General features: G+C 34.9%; 1 protein-coding gene across 1 annotated transcript in view; it reads right to left on the bottom strand.

Annotated features, from left to right (window-relative positions):
• The window catches only part of GUCY1A2 (guanylate cyclase 1 soluble subunit alpha 2), a 307,345-nt gene that overhangs the window by 116,066 nt on the left and 176,539 nt on the right, over positions 1-14,740 (bottom strand). The window lies entirely within an intron of this gene.

Below are 14,740 nucleotides of genomic sequence, written 5' to 3'. Positions count from 1 at the left end.
TTCATTGAAGTAATTACCGTTTTCTATTTACCAGCACAGCTCTGGATGATAAGCATAAAAAGATAAAATAAAGTTCTCTTTTAAAAGAATATATCACAGTATGGGAGTGAGGAGGGAGCCACATTTACGTAACACAGAATAGTGTAAAAGGACGCTTTCAATTCAACGTGAATTCTCAAAAGACTGCTGGCTATGGTTTGAATGCAAAGAAAATAATTGCTCTGAAAACTCTCTGCAGGTTATTTTATATATGCTTAATTTGCTTTTGGGGGAAGGGGTGGTATTAATAATATATACTTTCCCATTGTCGGAATATTAAAGGCTTATGTAATAACAACATATACAAAATATACAGCTTCATAGTAAAAAATTAGTGTATTAATTTTTTCTTAACATTTAAGGTAAAAGCAGACCTCTGATGTTCAAATATTTAGACTTACATTTAGGGTCTGTCTCTTCCTCCTTCCTCATATTTCCTTCTAATCATTTTTTTTCCTTTTCCATCTTGTTTTCTCCTTCCTTCTCTCCTTTGTTTTTTGGATTTATACTCATTTCCAATAATCTCTCTTCATTTAGTCTCTCCCTTCACTGGTTTTCCTTATTTTCCTCATTAGTTCTTCCTTTTTCTTTTTATCTCTCTTTTCTTCTTATGAATCAACCTCCATATTTCCCATTACGAAATGGACTTTCTGATTTTTTTGCTTTTGCCTATACCTCTATTATTTAAAATGTGGAACTAGTATGAGTATATGCATAAATAATATACATTATTTGCAATATGTAACAAGTGTTGAACTTACAAAGAAGTTAATATGTTATATATCTATCTCAGAAATATAAAACATCAATATATTCTTGATTTATATGTGGCTATTAGTTGTTTTTTTTGAACCTCTGATTCAGCAGAGCCTGAGTGAAAAACTAGTTGCTTCCCTCCCACACTACAGAAACACAACTCATGAAACAAAAGCTCCCATATGCATAGTACATAACTTACTATTTTTATATTTTTTCATTAGTGAATTTTTTGTTAGTAATTAGGTAAATTCAATTGGAGCATTTATGTCTCTGTCATAATTGCAGTTTTATTTTAATTAAAAAATAACAAATTATTCTTCTTGAATTGTCTTTGTACATTATAATTATAAATTCAGAAATTCACAGTGCTCTGTATTTATTAATTTAGCAACGTGAAAAACTGTTGTAGGAATTCTTTATGTAGCAGAAACAGTTGTATAAAGCTGCATTAAAATGAAACATCTCTCTAGGTTTTTATTGTAGCCTAAGTTACATTAAAGTTTTAGCAAAATAACATAAGGCATAAGAAAAATAAACTGTATTTACATCTATCAGATTTCAGAAACTGGTAAGCATAATAATGGGGAGTATTTGGCTCTGAGCAAAAAAGGTTGAAAGTCATTATATCACAAAGCTTGCTTTTCAGGTTCTGTTAAACTAACTGTGTTATTTCTATTTTTACGCATGGATATCTCTGAGAGAATATTGACCACTATAGTAAAAATTAATTGAAAATTAAGAGTGTCTCAGTCATATAACTGTATACTATACATTCTTATGTTACATAACCCGAACATGGACTAACCCATGCTCTCAGGGAGACTCAAGATAGTAATTTATAACAGTATTATATAATGGTTAGGAAAGAAGGATTTGGAGGAAGTCAGACCTAAATTTGAATTCTAGCTTTCCTGCCGTTTTTAAGTGAGCAAACAAACTTAGATTCAATTAGTTCAATTAGTTATCCATTCCAGGCCTCAGTTTCTTTATCTATAAAATGGGGATAATGGTGTTGATGAGGATTTTCCTAAATCAACACATCTATTGAGTACTTGCTATTGACTAAGTTATTGAATCTTATTTCATGCTAGCTATTACTATTCTCATTTGCAGATGAGATGTAGGGAGGGTAAGAGACTGGCTAAGAATACACAGCTAATAAACAGCAGAATCAGCATTCAAACCCAAGCTGGATTGGCTTCATAGGACATGCTTTCAGCCAGTGAGGAAGAGTAATGGGTAGGGGGTTGGAGGAAGCAATAACAATTCTCAATATGAATCAATGTGATGGCAAAATAACCCTAATATGATGTTCACCATAGACAATTTAAAAAAGAGAAGCTATTGCTATCGATGTATTTAGATACAAACAACTACTCACATGCTATTTCATCACTTCAATTCAGGTCAGTAAAAAGGTCACTTCTAAGTTTCTATTTCAGATCTTTCAGATCTCTGGGATGTGATTTATGAAAAGCACAAACAGAATGATATGCCCTTGCTCTCCAGAAGGGCCTTTGTTCTCACAGAGTAACATCTACGTTTAAAAATTGGCTCTAGCAAAAGAGAAAAATTGTAGGAGACAAGTGCCCAGCTCAGAAACTTCTATGTCCTCACAGTCCAGAGCTTCTGCCCTCTCACAGCCCCCTCCTTAGGCTTCACATGTCTGGAGTCAGCAGCGAGAGGCATCCTACCACAGTCAGTGCCCAGCCATGAAGTACTCTTTACCTATGGAGACATTTGGGGGGTGGCGATCTCCTCCTTCACATAAAGGCACCAGGAAATCTAGCATCGGGGAGCTTGGTCAGACCAGACAAGCAGCACTAATAAGGACCAGTGGGAGCTCCAGAAGCATGGAACAAACCAAGCAGATGAAAATAGCACCATATACACTCAGAAAATTACAGTCATTGCAACTACAGCCTTCAAAAGTAAGTCAGGACCTGGGTGCCAGACCTAACCAGAATGTTTTTCTCTTACAATAAAAAGCTAAATGTGATCTAATCTCTTCTAACATAATAGATTAACTGTCTGGGACATAAAAGGAAACCAAAAATCATAAGACTTAGGAAAATTGTATCTTGAATGAGAAAAGGCAACCAATTAATGCTAACACAAATGAATCAGATGTTGATTTTATCTGTCAAGAATTTTAAGGACACCTTCATAAACATTTCAACATGCAATTACAAATTCCTTTGAAAATAATGAAAAATTAGAAAAACCTTAGAAAAGGAATAGAAGATAGTAAAATAACCAAACTGAATTTATAGAACTGAAAAATACAACTAAAATAGAAAACTTACTGAGTGGGGTCAAAAATAGAGTGGAAATGACACAGTGAATCTGAGGATAGTTCAATAGAATTTACTTAGCCTGAATAGAGATGATAAACTGGAAAACAAAATACACAATCTCAAAGACCTATAGGACAATAACAAAAAATGCACCATTTCTTATCATAGGAGTCCTGGAAGGAGAGAAGAAAAAAAGGGATGAAAAATCATCTGAAGAATGAATGGCTGCATGTGTCCCAAATTTGATGAAAGATATAAATCCATAAACTCAATAAGCCATATGAACCTCAAATAGGATAAACTCAAAGAAATTCACTTCAGGCCACATCATAGTTAAACCTCTATAATCTAAATTCAAAAATATTTGAAAGGCAGCCAGAAGGAATTGACACATTACCTATAGGGAACTCTAATTTGAATGACAGTAGATTTTTCATCTGAAATTATGGAGTTCAGAAGATAATTTTTTATTATCAATTTATTGATATTTAAAAAATTTTAATAAAAGTGTCAATTGCAAACTCTGTATCTGTACAAATTATCTTTCAAGAGTAAAAGAGAATTAAAGACCTCTGCAGACAAAGAAAACTAAATGTCTTTATCCTAGCAGACATACCTTTACTCTCAATGGCCAAAGAAGGATCTTTAAACAGAAAAACTATAAGAGAAGGAAATTTACAGCATTAGGAATGAAAAAGGGACAGAAAGACTAGAAATATAGGTAAACAAAATAGGTTGTTCTTGTCCTCATGAGTTGTCTAAATCATATGTGATGACTAAAAGAAAAATTATAATGTCATCTGATACCATAAATATAAGAAAAACCAGGGAGAAATTATGCACACACACACATACACACAGAAGAAGATGCGAAGACAGACACTGGTTGAAGTGATGCAACCACAGCCAAGAAATGCCAAGGAGAGCCGGTTGCCACCAGAAGCTAGAAAAGTCGAGGAACAGATTCTTCCTGGATCCTCCAAAGACAGCATGGCCCCACCCACACTTTAATTTCAGATTCTAACCTCCAGGACTGTGAAAGAATACAATCCTGTTAAAATTTTTAACCAAGTTTGTGGTAATTTGTTAGATTAGCCACAAGAAACTCATAGAGAATGGAACAATAAAATAAACAAATAGGATCTAATTGACCCATATAGGGTGATCCATCCAACAATAGCAGAATACACGTTGTATTCGAAAGCCGGTGGAATATATACTAAAATAAACCATATTCTGGGCCATATAAAACATCACAACAAATTTAAAAATTATACAGAATATGTTCTCTGACTACATAGAATAAAACTAGAGATCAATAACCATAAAATATATTCATAATAGTAAAAAACTAGAAGCAATCAAAATATAGCTCAGTGGGTGAATGGTCACGCCAAATGTGGAATCCTATTTAGCAATACAAAGAAATGTTCTGTTGACATAAGCATAATTTTACTTGTATCTATAGAGAATTGTGATGAGTGAAAAATTTCTCAGTAGAAGGATTTGTTTTTCTTTCTTACCAATTTACTTTTATTGTTGAATCATTTGTTTTTACTCTTAGAATATAATTATCAAAAAATAAGGTGTTTTGAAACAAAACCAATATTCTCACAGAGGGCTGTAAGTAATATTTTAAAAATTTAACATAATATCTACAATTATAATAGCTAAAGTTTAAAAATCTGTAAAAAAATGTTTTTCTCTGACAAAAATACTTCATTAAATATTTTTATATAAATTTAAAGAGGCAATGTAAAAATGCCTAAGTTGGGTACACTGAATACAATTTAAAATAAATTAAAAGCATTCATTTGTTTATTCCTCTATTTTACAAACATTTACAGTGGAACCTTGGTTCTTAATTTGTTCTGGAAAACTGTTGGAGAAGCGATTTTCTCGAAAAGTGAATCTCCTTTGTTTGTCGCCTGAGAGACACATGACTGATCATAGAGGTGTCAGCAGGAAAAGGCTGTCAGAGAATCGAGACCTGAAGTTTTGTTAGACAACCGAGACATTTTTTCTGTGAACAACTTGGTCAAGAGCCGAAATTGTTTGAGGACCAAGATGTCTGAGAACCAAGGTTTGACTGTATTTAGTGTCTATGACCTGCCAGTACTGTGCTGAGCACTTTTAATATGCACATATTTAAGCAGATCAGTTGTCTTTTTTACTGATTCAGTCAGTTCAATAGTAAAGTGCATATGAATCTGCAGCAATATTAACATCTGAGGCTATTTGAGCTATTATTTATTCTATAGATTGAAATATTGCCTTTGTTGAGATGAGAAACAGCAAAATTCATATTGTTTATTGCTAAAATTGGCAAAGAAAATAAAACCCTTCAGAGGTTTCATCTTTCTGTGCTTACTTTATTCCCCCCCTGGGTTTTTATTTAGTTTCATTGCTGTACTTTAAATCTCAGAAATTAATCCTAAAATTATATTTAAATAGATAAGCCAGTAAACCCCATAACCAACTCAATTTAATGTTTCATGATTAGATGTCACTTTTCTTTTTAAATAACAGCAGGATCCATATAACACTTTTAAGGAAATAGGTTTATGCTTTACAGCTGAAAGAAGTGTATCAGCAAATGTTTTGACATTCTGTTGTGCAAAGAAGACCACATGTGAAATGCGTATATTTTGCTTTTAGAGTCTTTTTTAAATATTTTTTATTTTATTGACTATGCCATTACATTTGTTCTATTCCCCCCTCTGTTCCCCTCCACCCTGCACATCCCTCCCCTATCATTCCCCCCGCTTTAGTTCATGAACACGTGTCTCAAGTTCCTTAGATTCTATATTTCCCATACTATTCTTACCCTCCCCCTATCTATTTTCTACCTACTGCCTATGCTACTTATTTTCTGTACCTTCTCCCCCCTTCTCCTTCTCCCACTCCCCTGTTGCTAACCCTCCATGTGATCTTCATTTCTGTGGTTCACTCCTGATCTAGCTGTCCTCTTAATTTGCTTTTGTTTTAGGTGTGGTTGTTAATAACTGTGAGTTGGCTGTCCTTTCACTGCTCATCTTTTTTATCTTCTTTTTCTTAGGTAAGTCCCTTTAACATTTCATATAATAAGGGCTTGGTGATGATGAACTCCTTGAATTTGATCTTATCTGAGAAGCACTTTATCTGCCCTTCCATTCTAAATGAAAGTTTTGCTGGATAGAGTAATCTTGGTTGTAGGTCTTTGGTTTTCATGACTTGGAATACTTCTTTCCAGCCCCTTCTTGCCTGTAAGGTCTCTTTTAGAGTCTTTATTCATTTTTACTTAACAAGCATTAAATTTCACTCTATGTGAGAAACAGTAAATTGATGTGTGATTTTTAATACGCTGCACGCATGACCTTCCTTTTTTCCCCAAAGGGTGTAAATGGTTTTATTTTTCATCACACTCCCACAATCAGTAAGTCACACACATCCCAGGAATAGCACTGGGGTGCTTTTGTCACTGCACTGTCGCTCACACATCCCATTTGGGTTGTATTTCCATGAGTCCATTTTTTAAAACTACAATTCAAAAGGTGAAGAAACTTCTGGAACCAGCCCTGAAATACTCTGCAAAAGCAAGAAATTCTACATTCTCTTCAAGGGAATATTACAAAAATAATTCCAAACAAGGCACCAACACATGGTTATAATAAGGTTGAACGAAGTTGCCTCACAGTAACAGGGAGCCATTTGGACATGCAGAAATATCAGTCACTCTGAACCAGGCAACTGAACATGAGAATATTTTTATAAGGCCTTAAAAACGAACCAAAAATTACCTCCAAATATCTAATTACATATTATTTATGTGTGTGTTGTGTGTGCACTTATGTTGAAATAAATATCTGTTCTTCCCTGCCTCATTTAATTCCTGTGAATCAGTGGTGGTAGGGCAGAAGATCAGGGGTAGCTATTTTATATACTGCTTAATAATAAAAATAGTGTTTTTGCATTTGGACTCAGTTGCATTAAGTATTTAAAAGAAACAACTAGAGTTTAAACCCTGGTTGGCAAAGCCCGTTGCTGCACTGCGGGAACGCAAGCTGTCGGATAAGCCGAACTGAGGACATTAGAGGGCAGAAAAAATGTTCTCGTGACATAATGAGGCAGTTGCTCAGTCCAGGGCATACACCCTGACTAAAGAAATATGGAGAGCTACAAAACCTAGTTTTTATCTAGAGGGTTGAATTTTTGTACATAAGATTGCAACTGAACAGGTTTTTTTTTCTGTGATGATGAAAATATCATTAGTGTAACTAAAAGGCTAAATTTTAAATTTTATTTAATTTTCATTAAATTAAAATAAATATGGCCACATGTGGCTTCTGTCCAATAATGTATTGGACAGCATAGCTATCCAAGTAAAATTTATGGCTCCAATATTCAATCTGTCATTTGCATTAGGTATTATTATTCATTTGTTTTATGGGTAAGAAATAAAGTAATATTTGTATCTCACAGATTTTTCTGTTTTTAACAATATCACACAGAATGCTTGAGAAAACATTATGTTTGGAACTTTACTCACTACTAAAGAAGAGTTGAGTTTAGGACAGTCATGGGCTCTGACTCATTGAATATTATCTTCGAACACACGATATATGGATATATAATTTAAAGAGAATGGATAGGTCATGAATAACTGAGGGACCCTCCTGGTGAATAAAAAATAGATTCTGATTAAAAAAAAACTTTTGAGGCATTGGTTATCTCCTAGGAGGTAGGAAAGGTTACAAAGGATGTCCCCTCAACTCATACACACACAAGAAAAAAGAAACAATCAAATCAAAACAAAGCAAACAAATACACCAAAAACGACACTTTATCTGGAGCACTGGAAGGGCAGATAGAGACCAGGCTGCCTGGAGACCGATGTGGAGAGAACACTTCCCCTCGGGATTCTGAGCATGGGACAAGCCTAAGGGCGAGGAGCGTCCTCAGAGATTCTTGAGCTGACACCACTGCTGAAATAAGGCTGGAGAGGTCCTTGGGTGCTGGCATCTAAAACTTCCCCAACTTGTGCTCTCAAGACTTTCAATATGATTAAGATCGAGCAAAGAAATAACAAACACAATACTTAGATCTCCAAAACTATAGACATTGGGATTATCAGTTTTAGAATCTGGAGCAGCTACATACAGTGCTGGGTAATAGTACATTTACAATTGTGAGTCCATGAAACAGAGTTTATTATTTATTATTATTATTATTTATTAATTACTGTATTATTTCCCATACAAACAACTGTAAACTTACTTTTTCCCACCCTTACTTGTAAAAGTAAGAATATAATCATGAAGACAAACAAGCACCAAGAAACTATAAGGAATGAGCAAGAATTGAAAACTTGTAATATATTATAGTAGTAATGGTAATAGTATTTACCTCAAACAGTTTTAATGATTTAAATATAAACAGCATACCATTTTGAGCACAATATTTGGCAAAAATTAGCATTCAATAACTGTTAACTAACCTCTCTGTGGATTCTGAATCTACCTCAAACCTCCTGAATCAGAACCCCCTGTTCCGGGGCTTAGAACTGAATGTTTTAAATAAGACTTATATGTGATTCTGAAAATTGGCTAGATCTTAGAAGTAATACCTCTAATATCATTTTGTCCAATCCACCCATCTCATACATGTAAATGTAGAAAACGAGGCATGAGGAAGAGAAACAATTAGCCTGGGGTTGTAAGGCAAGTTGGCAAAAAGTAGGGACCTGAGCCAGATCTCTAGGCATACACAGTCCCACCACGGATGGTTCATTGTCAGAAACTAAGTTTTTAATAAAATAAAGGGCAGAATGTGAATGAAGTTTAGTGATGGCTCAGATCTAGGACATGAACAAGTCCATCAAATACATTAATTAAAGGTGGATCATTGGCGTACTACTGTACTGTATGAGAAGAATTATGTTGATTTTGTTACCCAATTAAGAGGGTTGAACTTCTGTGAGTATCCTTAATGTTTGCCAGAGGTCTGTTTGACAAATAAAATCTATGTGAGAACTAATAGTATCTCTTAATTATTCTTAGGACTTGCTCGGCATGTAGAATCTCCAAAACGTTGCCAGAGATATTTCTGCATTTTGTCTTCCCAGTGTTGTAAGGAGCAAACAATTAAGGTCACTGTAGTGGGGGAAGTTAGGACCAGGGAGAACTGAATGGGTTGCCAGGGATCACACAGTTCATAAGATAGGGAGGCCTCACTGGAGCCTAGGCTGCCTGACCCAGTGATCTTTCCATATGTAGTGTGGAAGGATGAGAAGAGTGAGAGCTTTGAAACTAAAAATGATCTCAGTTTACAGCCTTGTTTTAGCACTTGGCTGACTGAGTAACCCTGAGCAGGTCACATGGCCTCCTGGGGCCTTAAGGATGTCTCATCTGTAAGGTTAGGAGAATGACAGTTCTAATGGAAGAGCATTAAGATAAAGTTTAAATGATATAATTCATACAAAAAGCCTAGGCTAGTATTCACATATGCATGCATTTAACAATTACTATAAATTCTTATTGTTATTGTTTCTGTTAAGCATTATGACAATGATAAGAATGATCTAGCTGGTGCTAGAGAGATACTACAAATAAGAAATAATAATAATAATAATAATGTAATTATATTGAAATTATTATAATATACTTCATGAAGCTATAGTGAATAGGCATGAAATGTGGGTTAAAATATATTTTTAATTCACTGTAGCATTTTCAGAAATGGTAAAAAGCTAGAAAAAACTTAAATGTCTACAAATAAACTTGTTTAAATGAAATAAGTTCCATCAATTTTATAAAAAGTTTCATAAACCATACAAAATGCTACAGTAATTAAAATATTATGATAAAAGTTCATTTTGCATTGGCATACATTGCCAAAATTTGTCTTTGTAAAAATTGCCAACAAAGGAATTTGTAAGAATTCCTTGTCAAGAAAATGGCATTCAACTGAAAAAACATGCCTTGGAGACTGTCCATGATAAGGAAGAGTACAGGAGTTAATGGGCTATGGCAAGGGGCATGTTTCAAAATGAGTGAAGGGAAGTTCAGAGGCCCAAAGAGAAAAAGAGATGATACCACATTTAGGGCACTGAAGAAGGTCTAGCCTGATTACTGCCAAGAGCAAAAGGGGATTAACCAGGGTCTAGTCGTGTCAAGGACTGAGTTCTGACCATTGAAATGTGAGCTTAGCCCATGTAATTCTCCAGTCCTTTTACTCTCTCCTCTGCAACCACGGAGGCCACATGATAAAGAAGGAGGCATTAGAAGTAGTCATCTAGTGTCTGAAGTCTCTCTTGCAACAGGGCTGCTCAGAACACACACCTAACATCCCTCAGACCTATGATATGAGCAAGAAACAGATCTTTGCTATGTTAAGGGAGTAGGATTTAAAGACTGTTTGTTACAGCAACTATAATTTTTTTACCTTGACTAAACACACTAGGTCTTGGTAAAAAAGTCACTCCCCCACTTCTGTCACACACTTGAGAAGTGGTCTAAAACAACACCTGTTCCATGCTAGAACTCCAGTGAAAAGAACTCATCACAATTCTTTTTCATCCAACCTGATTATATTCACTATCATCCTAATTAATATCACTGTCATTTTAAGGTTCTATGTCATCAGTGAATTAAAGGGAAGGTCCTGAGATTAACACATAGTTCAATCTCTAAGTCTGAATCTAAAAGTTCCCTTAAATGGATTGATATGCACTGAGTTTTATGCTAATCCAACATACATCATCATGAATTATAACTTAATATCAATATTTATTGCATTGAAACTAGTTTACATGCATATCTTTCATTCCAATAAGATGATGCCAAAACCTTTCAACTATAGTGTAAATAATTTAAATGGTTTCTTAAATATAAATGTTCACAAATAGTATATAAATTAATACATTATTTGAGGGATACTGAATAAATATCCTTTCTAAAAACAAAAATTCCCAGAGCAAATTATGGATTAGAGACTTTATTCCTTTTTGATGTTTATTTTTAAAGTTATCCTATGACTTTATTTACAAAGTACTTAGAATAACCACTGGTATTTAATGAATATTATATATTTGTTAAATAAAAACAGCCTGGTTTATGGCAGGTTATAAGTAGTTGTAGAATCCTTTAGTTCATCATCTACTATTGTCCTGACTACTTTTAAGCTTTAATTACAATAAATTATGGTTATATTAGTTTTCTAGGGCTACCATAACAAAGTACCAAAAATTGAATGACTTGAACAACAGAAATTGATTGTCTCCTACTTCTGGGAAGCTAGAAGTCCATGATCAAGGCGCTAGTAGTTCCTTGGCTTATACAGAACAACTATAATCTTCGTATGGTGTTCTCCTTGTGTATGTATCTGTTTCTGTAACAGCTTTTTCCCTTTTGTTAATAAGGACACCAGTCATTTTGGAATAAGGACCCTAATGGCCTCATTTTAACTTAATTAGTTCTGTAAAGACCCTATCTCCAAATAAGGTCACATTCAAAAATACTGAAAACTAGAACTCCAAAATTCCTTTTTGGAGTTACACTATTAAAATAATAATACCAACTTCCCTAAACAACATGTTCACCTGTTTATGGCAGTGTTTTAGTTATCATATATTACCTCTGATCCTAAGGTTCATTTTTGAAGTGCTCAGAAGCAATGTACCTATCTACCCATCTAATACTGTAACCCTCATCATACTTTATTCCTCTTCCAAGGTTTATTTTTGTCCCTAGTACTACTGTATTATTTTACTACTTATCCTTGTTTATGTCTTTCTTAATCCCTGTACCTTTTCCCCCCATCCTCCCCCTTCCCACTCCCTGTTAATAACCCTCCATGTGATCTCCATTTCTATGTTTCTGTTCCTGTTCTAGTTGTATGCTTAGCTTGCTTTTGTTTTTTTAGATTGAGTTGTTGATAGTTGCAAGTTTATTGTCATTTGACTGTTCATAGTTTTGATCTTCTCTTACTTAGATAAGCCCCTTTAACAATAATAAGGGTTTGGTGATGATGCTTTCCCTTGTCTGAGAAGCACTTTATGTGCCCTTCATTTCTAAATGATAGCTTTTTCTAAATGATTTCTAAATGCTGGATATAGTAATCTTGGTTTTAGTTCCTTGCTTGTTAACACTTTGAATACTTCTTGCCAGTTCCTTCTGGCTTGCAAAGTTTCTTTTGAGAAATCAGCTGATAGTCTTATAAGCACTCCTTTGTAGGTAACTCTCTCATTTTCTCTGGCTGCTTTTAAGATTCTCTCATTATCTTTAACCTTTGGCATTTTAATTATGATGTGTCTCAGTGTGGTCCCCTTTGGCTCCAATTTGTTTGGGACTCTCTGTGCTTCCTGGACTTGTATATCAATTTCCTTTGCCAAACTAGGGAAGTTTTCTTTCATTATTTTTTAAAATAAGTTTTCAATTTCTTGTTCTTCCTCTTCTTTTGGCATCCCTATGATTCAGATGTTGGCACATTTGGATGTGCCCCAGAGTCCTATTATTCACTCCCCCCTTTTTTGAATTGTTTATGCATTCTATACTGGTTGAGTATTTATTTCTTCCTTAAGTTCCAAATCACTGATTTGAACCCTGGCTTCCTTCCCTTCCCTGTGTTGGTTCCCTGTGGATTTTTTCTTTATTTCACTTGGTGTAGCCTTCATTTCTTCCCTTATGCATTTGCTGTACTCAGCAAGTTCTCTGAGCATCCTTATCAACAGTGTTTTGAACTCTGCATCTAATAGGTTGCCTATCTCCATTTCACTTGGTTCTTGTCCTGGGGTTTTGATATGTTCTTTTATTTGAGCCATATTTCTTTGTCTCCTCAATTTGTCAGCCTCTCTGAATTTTTCCGTGTATTAGGTTGAGAACCTCTGACTTGTCTTGGCACACCTGTTATGTTGTAAGGGATGGAGCCTTACATATTTGCCAGGATGGGGCCACTCACTTCCCTGCTTTGTGGTGCTATATGAGAAGGAGAAGTTGGGCAGGGAACAATGCCACTTGCTTGGCTCTTGCCCCATTTCCAGTCACTTCCCTCACTTCCTGTGTGAGACTGGTGCCCTTCTAGCCACTGTCCTGGTGCTGAATCCCATAGTGGGTTTGCATACATTCTAAGACAGTGTGAGTCCCTTAAATGGACTCTCCTGAGAGACTGGCAGTTTCTTCTGCCACTCCAATCTACACTGGTTGTTATAGCCAGAAGTTATGAGGTTTTTTTCTTGGTGCTAGAACCCTGGACTGCACAGTCTAGCCTGAAGCTGGGAATGCTCACTCCCTAGGGGTCCCTCTTGGTTTTCATCTACCACACATGAATGTGGGGCCACCTGTTCCCCTGGCTGCTGCTGCCACTGCCTCCCTGCTGCCACCTCACAGCCACGACAGCATGTCCTCTCTGCCCTGGCTACCCAGCTGTGCCCCTCCTACCCACCTGGATGAATATTTCTTCTTTAAATCTTTGATCATTGGTCTTCCATACAGTTCTATTTTGTGGCAGTTTTAGTTGTTTTGTTTTGAAATTAGTTGCGATCCTCCTTATGATTGTGTAAGGAGATGAAGTGTGTCTACCTATGCCTCCATCTTTCCCAGAAGTCCTCTTGTCTTATTTTAGTGCTTGGATTTATTAATGAACAAACTCTCCCACTTCCTTTGAAAATACTAAAACATATTAGAATTAAAAAATTGAAATTTTAGGAAAATCTATAAAGTAGTTGTCTTCTAGTGACCCGGTTACTACTTTTGTAAAATAAGAATACTTTAAATATTTTATTAATATGATAGTTTTAACTTGTATCCAAACAGTACAAAGTAGCAAGTTATCGTGTCCATTTAGTTATTTAGATAAACTAAAATCGACAAATAAAATGCCAACTTCTTTCTGTTCTAAAATATTCTAATTTGTCTGATCTATACTGATGAAACTATTTTGATAATTCTCAGATTGATATTGTGTTAAAAGCAATGACATATATTCAACTTCTAGTAATTGGCCTATTACTTGAAAAGGAAAAAATATATGGGTCCTATATAAAACAGAATTTTTATAGCACTTCTGGGCTGGAAATAGGTGAAAAATATCCAAGGAGCCTAAGCAAAACTACTGAGCTAAAATTTTAAATGTGAGATGTCATGCAAACTTAAGATAGTGTAGCTTGAGGGTAAATGCTACTATCAGCACTAAGGTATGGAGACTTAGCTTTACATTAGCAACAGGGAGAGGGAGCTGAACATGAGATGCTTGCATTATGCCTGAGATCCTGGAAAGAATATATATATATATATTCATATATATAAATATATATTCATATACATTCATATATAAAGAAGCTTTATATATGAAAATGTAATGGTTGAAATTTAAACAAAATGAAGGAGCAGATGGGTTAAACAGAGTATTAGATGTCACCAAAGAAAACCGGTGAACTAAAAATGGAAGGCAAATCTGAAAACCCTATAAAATGTCACAGAGGTTAAAAGATGAAAAAAATATGGCACAGTAATCAAGTGACATAGAAAAAAGAAAGTGAAAATCTAACCTATGTCTAACCAAAGAATCTGAGAAAGAGAATTTAAAATATGCAGAAAAAGCAATGTTTGAATGACTAATAATTGCAAATCTTCCTGAACTAACAGGAAATATGAGTCCCCACTATCAAG

The sequence above is a fragment of the Artibeus jamaicensis genome, unplaced genomic scaffold (assembly GCF_021234435.1).
Source record: "Artibeus jamaicensis isolate MK-2021 breed Jamaican fruit bat unplaced genomic scaffold, CSHL_Jam_final contig_585, whole genome shotgun sequence".
In the NCBI taxonomy this organism is placed as follows: domain Eukaryota; kingdom Metazoa; phylum Chordata; class Mammalia; order Chiroptera; family Phyllostomidae; genus Artibeus; species Artibeus jamaicensis.
Note: the sequence above shows the minus strand (reverse complement) of the source record. Positions and strands in the feature narration are given on the sequence as shown.